Source organism: Oryctolagus cuniculus, chromosome 1, assembly GCF_964237555.1.
Source record: "Oryctolagus cuniculus chromosome 1, mOryCun1.1, whole genome shotgun sequence".
NCBI classification, from domain to species: domain Eukaryota; kingdom Metazoa; phylum Chordata; class Mammalia; order Lagomorpha; family Leporidae; genus Oryctolagus; species Oryctolagus cuniculus.
The window spans coordinates 146,967,767-146,979,859 of record NC_091432.1 but is presented as its reverse complement, the minus strand read 5'-3'; the positions used below and the strand labels follow the sequence as shown (position 1 = coordinate 146,979,859).

General features: G+C 38.2%; 1 long non-coding RNA gene across 1 annotated transcript in view; it reads right to left on the bottom strand.

Moving 5' to 3' along the window:
- Positions 1-12,093, bottom strand: part of LOC103348326 (uncharacterized) — a 119,175-nt gene that overhangs the window by 30,485 nt on the left and 76,597 nt on the right. The window contains exon 2 of the long non-coding RNA XR_007924554.2: positions 873-947. This is a non-coding gene — a long non-coding RNA (uncharacterized lncRNA). The remainder of the gene's footprint in view (positions 1-872; positions 948-12,093) is intronic.

The window sequence follows — 12,093 nt, the reverse complement described above, 5'->3', positions numbered from 1 at the left end:
ATTGAAGAGAAGACAACAGGATCTACAGGGGATTACTTAGATGTAACTTCTTTTTGTCCAGGAGTTGTCTATGCATAGAATCTGAATCTTGGTTTCCACACAGGCAAATCTCACTGGACTCCTTTTGGATGGTCCATAGATTAGAAGCTGACTTAAATTAGAGGAACAACAATCCTCTAACCTCACAATCATTCCAAATCAGAGGTATGAAAGAAGTCCATGCCACCGTCCATGAAGGGTTCTTTTTCAACGTTCTGTGGAACGTGGGAACATTAGAGAATCAGCTATTGCCCTGACAGAGCAGACACGGATCTCTAAAGCAAGCTTATCTGGAAAAGTCTCAAACCCCAGCCTGATAAAGCTTCAGGTCATCAGTCAAATCACATCAGGCCCTTTGGAATATAGCAAGTCTGGAATGCCTTCATGTAGGTGCCATCCGGTATTGTTTGTCATAGTGTAGTGGGTGGATAATTCCTCTCAGAGTGGGAAAATGATATCTCCTGAAAATACAGCCATTCAATAATCTTTTCATAATGCTTAAGTAAATACATGGTACTAACTCTCTCAGTCCAAGGCAGTGAAAATCAAATCATGGTGAGGAAATCTCCAGTTATTTGCAAATAGCATTGCTCTGTAATAGATGAGGTGTGAAACAAGAGGAGAGAGAAGAAATGTTTTACAGATGTTTGCTTGGAGGTGTGCTATGACACGTCAGTTTCTCAACTGACAGATATGGAAAATGTCTACTCCAGACCGTGCTTGATGGAAATATAACATAATGTAATACAAATAACATAAGAATTCACTCTGTAAGCTGATAGGTGATACAAACATGTAAGGTAACATGTAAATGAAAAGTTTACCATCATTACCTGTTTCCATACTTTTTCACTAAAGCTTCAATAGTTTTAGTAATTTGGCACCCATTACTGGTGAGTCCACAAAGACTGAAAGATTGAAAAAAAAATTCCAAGTACTGATGCTTTTATTTAAAAAGAAGGATTTTATATCCAAAGATTGCCATTTATTAGTCATTTAAATAGCCTCAAAACAAAAATATTCAAAGAAGGATTGTGTTTTCATAAATAATGCATGTTTATATAAATTTATGGATGAAGTCTGGGGTTTCAGTAAATAAGGCACAAATGCATAGTTTTATTTTTTGGATTTCTTTCCTGTTTCTTTGTGCATTACAAAACATATTTTCATTTCAAAATATTTCATCAAAACTTTTCCAGTATCCAAATGTTTGTGTAAAATACACATACATGTGGTCACTTAAAGTATAGTTTCCATAATCACACTCATACTAGTAATCCATGAATAGCTTCCTATGGAGGTGAATGAAGGAAAGCATCCAACGACATCATGATCATTACAGAGATTCTGTTTGCTCATATTAGGCCAAGCTTCACCCAAAAATTGACAAAGAAATGAAATATAATGAAACACGATGAATCTTATATAGCTTTTGATTTTAGATTTATCACAAATTATAACAGAATATAAACACCATAATGCTTAATGAAATATCTTCACAGTTGATGTACAAAATCAGAAAAGCTGAAAGAGCATCTTATCTCTGATACAAAAATTTATCATTAGTATAAACTCTTTGTGAAAAGCAGGTGAATTTTAAGAATCTGAAACATTCCTAAAATTTGGAGTTGATTCAATACAAAGACCTTATTTTGAATCATTCTACATACAAGAGAATTTTTCACATTTACAAACATGATCAGAGGACTCTTGATAAAGTCACACATCACAGAAATGATAATCCTACATTATGGAGTACTACTCAGCTATATATATATACATATATATTTATATTTATATATAGCTATATATTTATATATTTTATATTTTATATATATTTATATGTAGCTATATATATTTTTTCTTATAAATATATATAAAAGAAAAGAAGCCCTTTTTGCAACAAAATGGATGCAATCAGAAGCCATTATACTTAGTTACATAAGGCAGCCGCAAAAAAGTTAGATACCATATGTTTTCCCTGATCAGAGGTAACTAATAGAGTACCTAAAAAGTGTAGGGTTAACTTTATGATCATTAAGTAAACTGAAAATAGATCTTTGTAAAAATTAAGAGTGGGGGCAGGAGAAGGAGGAAGAAGAAGGGTTGGAGTGTGGGAAGGAGGAAATGTAGGGTGGTAAGTATTACTATGTTCCTAAATCTGTATATATGAAATATATGAAATTTGTATAACTTAAATAAAACTTTTTTTTATTTGACAGATAGAGTTAGACAGTGAGAGGGAGAGACAGAGAAAGGTCTTCCTTCCATTGGTTCACTCCCCAAATGGCCGCCACAGCCGGAGCTATGCCGATCCAAAGTCAGGAGCCGGGTACTTCCTCCTGGTCTCCCATGCGGGTGCAGGGCCCAAGCACTTGGGCCATCCTCCACTGCCTTCCCGGGCCACAGCAGAGAGCTGCACTGGAAGAGGAGCAACTGGGACCAGAGCCCGGCGCCCATATTGGATGCCAGCGCCACAGGTGGAGGATTAATCAAGCGAGCCATGGCGCTGGCCCCATAAATAAAACTTTTTAAAATGAAGTGATATAGCACTAATTCAGTGTGAGAGCATTTAAACACATAATTCCTTTATACATATCAACCATTATCTGATGAAGAGACCTACTAGTGTTATGATTTCATTTTTAAGTCTCTGTAAGTCAGGGCTTAGCTCTTGATTTTTGATACTATCAGAATAATTATGTCACAACCTTTAAGAAATTTAAGATGATGTTTTCATTTATTAGTGCATTCATATTAGAATTTTTTGGAGTATATTTAATTTTTGCTTTAAGTTTTAATTATATAATTTGGAATCATTTGTCAAGGAGTTGAATTAAAATTGAGATATTCATTATTATATTCTTATTTTTCTGAAGAAAATAGAATACATCAGTATTTATAAATATATCAACTAATATGCATACATTCAGACTAGCCAATATATACAGAGAATATAATATACACATACATGTATTCATTGATGTATATTTTCATACATATAAAAGGTTTTTTTAAAAGATTTTATTTATTTATTCAAGAGGTAGAGTTACAGACACTGAGAAGGACAGAGAGAAAGGTCTTCCATCCACTGGTTCACTACCCAAACAGCTACAATGGCCGGAGCTGGACAGATCCAAAGCGAGGAGCCAAGAGCTTCATCCAGGTCTCCCATGTGGGTGCAGGGGCCCAAGCACTTGGGCCATCTTCTTCTGCTTTCCCAGGCCATAGCAGAGAGCTGGATCGGAAAAGGAGCAGCCAAAACTAGAACCCGGCACCCATATGGAATGCCTGTGCCTCAGGAGGAGGATTAACCCACTACACCACAGCACCAGCCCCATATAAAATGTTTTATGACAATATTTATGTGCCACATTATGGATAAGGAATCCATTGCTTTTATCTGATTTTCAAAGAAACCATTCCCCTAATACTTTGGGAATTACTTCTCTAAACTTCCTTGAGACATACATGGCCTGCCACTTCAGTCTGTAAACAAAGATTTACTGGAAGATATTTAGAATAATTTATTTACATAGTGCCTGGGGCTGCTACAAAAACAGAATTGAGAAGTTATGACAGATTGTGTGGCCTGCACACCCTAAAATATTACCTGTTTAAATCCTTAAAGATAAAAAATACTTTTTTTTTTTTTGCTTTTGAAGGAATAACTTATTTTTAAAAAGTTGCTAGAATTTCTAAATCAATCATTTTCACCATTAGTATTATCACCCACTGTTATGCAAGATGACATTGTAGTTTGTTTCTGTAAAGGATATTCTGAAGTGTGTGACATACCTTCACAACACTCCTTTTACTTACACCTGCTACTAAGGAAGTTCTGGTTGAAAAGATCACATATTGTTGTCAGGAGACTGTTTACAAGGCATCCCAAATCCTTACTGACACAGGAGGGAGAGGGTCCTCCTCTACTGTCTTCTTATTAACGAAAACTTGAAACCTGACAGGCAAGTTCTTTCTCCCTTTAACATAACGCAGATGCCTTTTTAAAAAGTTGTTACTTATTTATAATATATAATGGCCCTGAAGTTGTGGCCTCCAGGACTATTCCCCTGAACTCCATTTTTTTCTTGACACTTTATTTTTCATGTTAATGTAATATTAATACAAAGAGAATAGATTCAATGGTATATGCTCCATCTAGAAACCTGTGCTCATAATTGTGAACTGAGACAAACAGAGCTGACTCTGTAAATCCACAGCTCAAACACAACCAAACACTAAGTTAAAAAAAAGTCCTCCCTATTTTCGCTCTACAGGAAACAGATACAAGGCAAAAGTCAATCAGAATTCCATTGCTGTGGCTCCAATACAGGCCCTACTACTTACTACAGATATGTTTCAATTTTATAGCCTAAAACTGCTATTTTCCATCAAGAAAAATACTAATTTGTAGGCAGCAAAATCAGAACAGTGAGTTTCCTCTCAGGGTCTGGGTGGGAGAGGCATAGGGTAGCTTTCTGGGGTCATGATAACCCCAGATGGATGTGGTAGGGTTTTAGAGATGTACGTACTTGTTAAAACTCAACATATTGTACATTTATCTGTGTGCATTTCACTGATAAATTTTATCTCAAAATGGAAAAAAAGAAATTGTAATGTTGTATATACAGAAGTGACTTAGAGATGAAGTATACCGTATGTGTATAATTAACTCATTTTGCAGTCTTTTTCTTTTCTTTTTTTTTAATAGAATGAGTTGATGAACAGGTGATGGAATGGGTAGATAGATATGTGGTAATATATTGTGTAATAATAAAACCTTTATGGTGAGTATAAGCTATATAATTCTTTAAAGTTCTAGGTATATTTGAAACTTTTCACAGTAAAATGCTGATAAAATCCAGCCAAATCCTGATCAGGTCTTCAATCCACACCTGAGCTTTACACTGAGATCATTTTAGAGCAGCAGAGTTGGGAGATGCTGTTTTTTTCATCTCTGGTAAACCCAATTAGTGAAAATTGAGAATTATAAAACAGATATTTTGATACAAATATTCTTTTAAAAAGAATTTCACAGTTAATTTCAAGTGAGAATTTTTCCTGAATTTTGTTTATCATAATGCCTAATTTTCCCACTTAAAATTCTTACTTTGTCACACTTCAATCCCATTTTGCAACAATGGGGGAGTAAGTGGTTCTTTGCAAGCCAAGAAAAGAGCTTAAACCAAAAACAATGTCAGCCAGACACTGAGCTTAAGATTTCTTAACTTCAAAACTATAAGAAACAAATTTCTGCTGTTTAAATGACCTAGTCTATTATATTTTATTATAGCAGCCTGAGCAAAGTAAAACATGTACCTTCAAGGTTTTCCCTTGGAGGCATTTCATATGAGGACAGACATTTGTGTGTATTTCCTCCATTGTCTCAGATGTGGCTCTTGATTTCCATCCCATTAACCGTTTCAACACAATTAAAGGCTAAAGTGGGTACATTAAACCCTACAGCTTCGAACCGTAACCAGAGGATTTCCAGTAGCTGCCCACGGCCCACGTGGCAATTCTCAATCTTTGGAATTCAAACGACCTAAAGACGTATCTTACAGCAGGGCTGGAATATGCAATACTGCATGTGTTGGCACCCTGGATGGTGCACACATCTGGGTGAGTGGTGTTTGCTGATTCTGTGTGCTTACCCTTAATAGTGAGTCAGACTGTTACCTCTGACACAGTGAAGGGCTGGGGGACTAAACACACCAGTCAGCTCCAGGCCCCTCCCCACTGACAGTAGCCATAGCACTGTACCACACCCATCTCAGGTATCACTCTGTACTCCCACCCCTCCCACAAACAGTGGCCAGAATTCCCTGGCCCCACCCCGCACATACCACTGGGGCTCTGCCTTAAGCCCATGTGCTCCACCTGGCCCAGCAATACTCGGCTCACCGGGACTTGGAACTGGGCTCTCTGTGCCACAACTAACATGCACATTGCTACTGCTTGCTAGATTCTCTGCCCCAGAGTTTCTGGGCTCTGTTGAGGCCCAGCATGGGGCTAAGGGCTTCAGCACTCCTCTCACCCCCCAGAAGCTGCCTCTCATTTGTTGCTTAGGTCTGAGGTTTCTGTACGCAAGCCAGCCCACTGAGAGTGGTCCAAGACAGCTTGTCCTGCTGTCACAGAGCCAGTCACTGTCACAAATCCAACCACCCTCTCAGACAGCATCTGTGGGATCTGCATCCTCTACCCAGAATGAGGGCAACTCATGAAGCCCTGGCTCTGGGCAGTGCCTGGGAGTTTGTAAGACTACTCAGCTGCTGGAACCAGCACTGATTTTCCAACTCTAGTGTCTAACTTGTATGATGGCTGAAACTCTATGTGCCAGGCAAGCCGACAGCATCACCAAGACCCACTCCCAACATCTGAGGAGCCCTTCACATGAGTCCCTTCCTCAAGAGATGGCTAGGAACCTGTATAATGGGCATCTCAGTGGTAACACTGAGCCATAGAAACAGCCCAGACCCCTTCTACAGACATTATCAACTATAACATATGCAGGCACAGGCAGACCACGCCACAAAATCTAACTGGAACTAAAGCTCAATCAGTCTATAAACCGATGATCACAGGCCATCTCTAGGAAATTTTCTATCAACAGAAACCATCCTCTAAAAGTGATAGAGAAAACTGATCCCTACACATGCAAAACTCAATGTAGAAACACAAGAAAACTGAATAAGCAAGGCAACATGACTCCCTAAAAGGAACAGAATAATGCATTAATATCAGATTGTGACGAAATGCCTGAGAAACAATTCAGAAGAATGCTTGAGTGACATCAGAGAATACAAATAAACAGTTAAATGAAATTGGGAAATCAGTATATGACATGGATAAGAAATTCAGCCAAAAGAAGGACTTGCTGAAAAATAACCGAATATCAGAAATGGGGAACACAAGTCAGAAAATGTAGTGGAAATCTCTAACAACACACCAGATGTGGCAGAAGAAAGAACTTGTTCTAGAAGGTCTTTTGAACTATCTCAGAAAAACAATAACAACAAAAAAAAGAATTAAAATTTAGAAAGAATGAAAACTGTTCAGTGTCTCTAGGATCCCATCAAATATACAATTTTGGGGAATTTCTAAAAGTATGGGGGAAAAATGATCTAGAAAAACCATCAAATGAAGGGGCCAAGTTCAGTAACATAGTGTGTTAAGCTGCCACCTATTCAAGTCCCAGCTGCTCTGCTTCTGATCCAGCTCCCTGATAATTGCCTGGGAAAGCAGAAGATGGCCCAAGTGCTTGGGTCCCTGCACCCACGCAGGAGACCCAGATGAAGCTCCTGGCTTCGAGCTGGCCAAGCCCTGGCTGTTATGGCCATTTAGGGGAGTGAACGAGTGGGTGGAAGCATGCTCTCGCTCTCTCTCTCTCTCCGTCTCACTTTAAAAATCTTAAAAAAGAGAAATATCATTCAATGAAACAGTAGCAGAAAACTCCTTCTTTGGAGAAAGATATGGACATTGAACTAGAGGAAGCACATAGAACCCCAAGTGGGTATGATCAGAAAAGATCCTCATCATGACACATTTTTGTAAATCTTTCAAAAGTAAAACATAAAAAGAGTATCCTTAAGTTTGCAAGAGAAAAGTGCCAGGTCACCTTTAAAGGAATTGCTCTAAGATTTGTAGCATATTTATGAATAGAGACCCTACAGGCCAGGGGTGAACAAAGAGATTTAGTCCGAGTTCTGGAAAAAAAAAAAAAAAGCTGCCAACCTGGAATACTTTACATAGTGAAACTCTCATTCATAAATGAAGGTGAAATAAAGACCTCCTAAACAATCAAAATTGAAAGAATTCATCACCACCTAGTCAGCCTTACAAATTAAGAATATAATACACACAGAAACAGAGGAGGGAAATCAACATCATAAAGAATGTGAGGGTGACCGGTTAGAATGGCTCACATTCAGAAATCTACCAACAATAGATGCTGGCGAGGATGTGGGGAAAAAGGGGCACTAACCCACTGTTGGTGGGAATGCAAACTGGTTAAGCCACTATGGAAGTCAGTCTGGAGATTCCTCAGAAACCTGAATATAACCCTACCATTCAACCCAGCCATCCCACTCCTTGGAACTTACCCAAAGGAAATTAAATTGGCAAGCAAAAAAGCAGTCTGCACATTAATGTTTATTGCAGCCCAGTTCACAATAGCTAAGACCTGGAACCAACCCAAATGCCCATCAACAGTAGACTGGATAAAGAAATTATGGGACATGTACTCTATAGAATACTATACAGCAGTCAAAAACAACGAAATCCGGTCATTTGCAACAAGATGGAGGAATCTGGAAAACATTATGCTGAGTGCATTAAGCCAGTCCCAAAGGGACAAATATCATATGTTCTCCCTGATTGGTGACAATTAACTGAGCACCAAAGGGGAAACCTGTTGAAGTGAAATGGACACTATGAGAAACAGTGACTTGATCAGCCCTTGTCCTGACTGTTGATGTACAATGTAATACTTTATCCATTTTAGTATTTTCTCTTTGTTTTGTTCTAGTACTATTGGTTGAACTCTGTAATTAACACACAATTATTCTTAGGTGTTTAAATTTTAACAGAAAAGTGATCCCTGTTAAATATAAGAGTGGGAATAAGAGAGGGAGAAGATGTACAATTTGGGACATGCTCAATCGGACTTGCCCCAAATGGTGGAGTTAGAATCATACCAGGGGATCCCAATACAATCCCATCAGGGTGGCATGTACCAATGCCATCTCACTAGTCCAAGTGATCAATTTCAGTTCACAATTGATCACACTGATAGGTCTAAGAGTCAAAGGTATCACACAAACAAGACTAGTGTCTGCTAATACTAACTGGTAGAATCAAAAAGGGAGAGAATGATCCAACATGGGAAGTGAGATACACAGCAGACCCATAGAATGGCAGATGTCCTAAACAGCACCCTGGCCTCAGAATCAGCCCTTAAGGCATGCGGATCCGGCTGAAATGCCCATGAGAGTATTTCAGGCATTGAAAGCCAAGACACTCTGGAAAAAAAAAAACCTAAATGAAAGATCTCTGCGAGTGAGATCCCAGTAGAAAGAACAGGTCATCAAAGAAGGAGGTACCTTTCTCTGAAGAGAGGAGAGAACTTCCACTTTGACTATGACCCTGTCGGAATAAGATCTGAGTCGGCGAACTCAAAAGGCTTCCATAGCCTTGGCAACTCATGACTAGAGCCTAGGGAGATTACTGATGCCATAAACAAGAGTGTCAAATTATTAAGTCAACAACAGGAGTCACTGTGTACTTAGTCCTCATGTGGGATCTGTCCTTAATGTGTTGTCCAATGTGAAGTAATGCTATAACTAGTACTGAAACAGTATTTTACACTTTGTGTTTCTGTATGGGTGCAAACTGATGAAATCTTCACTTTTTTTTTTAGTATTTTTTTAAACTTTTATTTAATGAATATAAATTTCCAAAGTACAGCTTATGGATTACAATGGCTTCCCCCCCCATAACGTCCCTCCCACCCGCAACCCTCCCCTTTCCCGCTCCCTCTCCCCTTCCATTCACATCAAGATTCATTTTCGTTTCTCTTTATATACAGAAGATCAGTTTAGCATACATTAAGTAAAGATTTCAACAGTTTGCTCCCACACAGAAACTTAAAGTGAAAAATACTGTTTGAGTACTAGTTATAGCATTAAATCTCAATGCACAGCACACTAAGGACAGAGATCCTACATGAGGAGTAAGTGCACAGTGACTCCTGTTGTTGACTTAACAAATTGACACTCTTGTTTATGGCCACAGTAATCACCCAAGGCTCTTGTCATGAGCTGCCAAGGCTATGGAAGCCCCCTGAGTTCACTGACTCTGATCATTTTTAGACAAGGCCATGGTCAAAGTGGAAGTTCTCTCCTCCCTTCAGAGAAAGGTACCTCCTTCTTTGATGACCTGTTCTTTCCACTGGGATCTCACTCGCAGATATCTTTCATTTAGGTTTTTTTTTTTTTTTCCAGAGTGTCTTGGCTTTCCATGCCTGAAATACTCTCATGGGCTTTTCAGCTGGATCCGCATGCCTTAAGGGCTGATTCTGAGGCCAGAGTGCTGTTTAGGACATCTGCCTTTCTATGGGTCTGCTGTGTATCTTACTTCCCATGTTGGATCATTCTCTCCCTTTTTGATTCTATCAGCTAGTATTTGCAGACACTATTCTTGTTTATGTGATCCCTTTGGTTCTTAGTCCTATCATTATGATCAATTGTGAACAGGAATTGATCACTTGGCATTGGTACATGCCACCTTGATGGGATTGAATTGGAATCCCCTGGTATGTTTCTAACTCTACCGTTTGAGGTAAGTCAGCTTGAGCATGTCCCGAATTGCACATCTCTTCCCTCTCTTATTCCCACTCTTATATTTAACAGTGATCACTTTTCAGTTAAGTTTGAGCACTTAAAAGAATTGTGTATTGATTACAGTATTCAACCAAAAGTATTAAGTAGAACAAACAAAAAAAATACTAAGAGGGATAACATATCAAGTTGCTCATCAACAGTCAGGGTGAGGGCTGATCAAGTCACCGTTTCTCATAGTGTTCATTTCACTTTAACAGGTTTCCTTTTTGGCACTCAATTAGTTGTCACCTATCAAGGAGAACAAGTGGTATTTGTCCCTTTGGGATTGGCTTATTTCACTCAGCATAATGTTTTCCAAATTCCTAACAGGGATCACTTTTCAGTTAAAATTTAAACAGCTAAGAAAAATTGTGTGTTAATTACAGAGTTCAACCAATGGTACTAGAACAAAAAAAAAATACTAAAATGGATAAAGTATTACATTGTACATCAACCGTCAGGACAAGAGCTGATCAAGTCACTGTTTCTCATAGTGTCCATTTCATTTCAACAAGCTGTCTGCACATTAATGTTTATTGCAGCCCAGTTCACAATAGCTAAGACCTGGAACCAACCCAAATGCCCGTCAACAGTAGACTGGATAAAGAAATTTATGGGACATGTACTCTATAGAATACTATACAGCAGTCAAAAACAATGAAACCCGGTCATTTGCAACAAGATGGAGGGATTTGGAAAACATCATGCTGAGTGCATTAAGCCAGTCCCAAAGGGACAAATATCATATGTTCTCCCTGATTGGCGACAACTAACTGAGCACCAAAGGGGAAACTTGTTGAAACTTGTTGAAATCTTTACTTAATATATACTGAATTGATCTTCTGTATATAAAGATAATTGAAAATGTATCTTGATGTGAATGGAATGGGAGAGGGAGCGGGAGATGGGAGGGGTGTGACTGGGAGGGAAATTATGGGGGGGGGGAAGCCATTGTAATCCATTAACTATACTTTGAAAATTTATATTTACTAAATAAAAAATAAATAAAAAATGAATGTGAGGGTGAGAAAAAACTACCAGTAAAAGAAAGAAAGGATAGTCAAAGCAATATGAATCTTTATGGATAAATGGCAGGACCAAGTCATTATTATCAATAATAATCTTGAATGTAAATTGACTAAATTCCCCATTTAAAAGCTACAAACTGGCTGAATAGATCAAAAAACAAAGACTCATCCATTTGCTGCCTATTAGCAACATACCTCAGCAGTAAAGACACACACAGACTAAATGTGAAAGGATGTAAAATGATATTCCATGAAAACTGAAATAGAAAGTGAGTAGGAGTAGTGATACTTAGACAAAACAGACTTTAAGACAAAACTGTCAAAAGAGGCAAAGAAGTTCACTATGTAATGATCAAAGGATCAGGTCAACAAGAAGATATGACTGTTGTAAATGCATATGCACTTAATGCTAAGGCACCTTGTTTTATTTAACAAATGTTAACGGATCTCAGGGAAACATAAGTTCTACACCCAACTAATCTTTGAAAAACATGCTAAATACATTCCCTTGGGAAAAGACAATGTCTTCAACAAACTATGCTGGGAAAAATGGATTTATACATGTAAATATTTTAAACAAGACTCATACCTTATACCCCATAAAAATCAACTCAAAATGGATCAAGGATCTAAACCTAAGATCT